The sequence below is a fragment of the Antrostomus carolinensis genome, unplaced genomic scaffold (assembly GCF_000700745.2).
Source record: "Antrostomus carolinensis isolate BGI_N321 unplaced genomic scaffold, ASM70074v2 scaffold5024, whole genome shotgun sequence".
In the NCBI taxonomy this organism is placed as follows: Eukaryota; Metazoa; Chordata; class Aves; order Caprimulgiformes; family Caprimulgidae; genus Antrostomus; species Antrostomus carolinensis.
The window spans coordinates 29,696-31,446 of NW_010311258.1; positions in this window are offsets into that span (position 1 = coordinate 29,696).

Sequence of the window (1,751 nt, forward strand, 5' to 3'; positions counted from 1 at the left end):
CTTTCCACTCCCCTCTCCTCTGTTTAGCCTGGGGTGCATTTGCCTTTTCTGTGTCTCACAAAAACCAAACACAAATAAAAACCAGTAGGCATATAATATACAAAACCTTGAAAAAATGATTGCTCAAGAATATCACAATAATTGAGTCAATGATGCAAATACAACCCTGAAGTATCGAATTGAAGAGAGGTTTGCTATATAAATTATAGTGGAACTGCAGATATTTATTTATACTGTAGAGCAGTATCAGGCCTTTAAATTTGACTGAAAAATGTGAATGTAGCACTTCTAGTTGGTGTTAAGTAATACTGAAGGCACAAGAAAGGCTGCATTAATGTGTGTTGATGAAGAACAAAGAACATGTTAATGTAGGAAGCAGTGCTCATGCGATGTTTATTGGTAACGTCACTTCAGTTAAAAGAACAGAAAAATATTTATATTCAGAAATTACAATCCAAGTGGGTACATATTATGTTAAACAAATACAAAAAGCTGTTAAGACAAGACTAGAGGTTGTTCAAAGAGTTATTTTTGAATACAGTTGTTCCAAGTAAGTCAGTTCAGTTGGAAAGCTGTTCAGATTATTTGTTTTCAATAAAAATTTCTTATCTGCATCAAGACACTCCACGTACAAGTAAGACAAAAGATTAAAACAAATAGGAATGAAAAACCCAGAGACCACTTTGTCCCGCAGTCATGTCCCAGAGTAAATATGGAACTGGCCATTGTATGTTACTTCCTGGCTTTCAAAAACCAAAGGACTGTCTTCAAAGTGAAGCTGCAGGGAGCCATATGGGTGGTTTTGGAAAAGTTACGTATTGCTAAACACCGACCGGGACTGTCTTCTCTTGACCTGTTGTCAACAATGTGAGTGCTATGAAGAGATTTACTAAATGAAAATGTGTTCACTGCTTCCCCCTATTGATGCTCTGCAGTCATTTCTGCATAAAGCTTTACTCAAATATTTTATTTCCATTAATACATTTTTTTGGTAAGACCTCTTTTCAAATATATTTTTTTCTTCTGTCTTCGATGAAATGGTATTTTCATAGTCACATATCTGTCCTGAGTTCCTCTTTAAAAAAATTAAGCTGATTAGTTTGTTGGGGGGGTTTTTTGTTTTTTTTTTTCCCCCAAATCATTAGGTCACTATTTGGTTTTCAAATAGCTTTTATGCATTTGTTATGCCTTTACTTGTGGCTCTCTGTCACTCCAGATTATGTAACTTCTTTTCATGCACTCTAGCCTTTGAAGATCTGATATTTTCCTTTCCACAGCATAAATTAGAAACCTTTGCAGCTCTGTATGAATTATACAGTGCGAGCAGTTCTAGTTGGCAGCATTCAGGGAAGTTAAGATGAGCTGTGAAAACTGCAGAAAAGCCTTGCAATACTAAGTGAAAGGACAATAAAAGGTAGATAAATGTCAATGGCAATAATTATATATCTGTGCACCTGGGAGAAAGTAAACCTAAGTCTGTATAAATAGCGATGGGCTTCTAGTTGGCTACTACTATTCTGGTAACACTTTGCAATTACAATGGAAATAAAATAATAGTCAAAAGCACTGAACATTATGAATTCATAGAAAATAAGTAATTGACAGTAGAAAATACAACAGTGCCATGCTGCCCTGTAAGCTCACAGCGACCTGCTCCCTCACGGGAGGCCCCAGCTGCACAACCGGGCCAGGACGAGGACATGGCAGCGCAACCGTGGTCTGTGCCACCATGTCCTTGTCCTGTCCCGGCT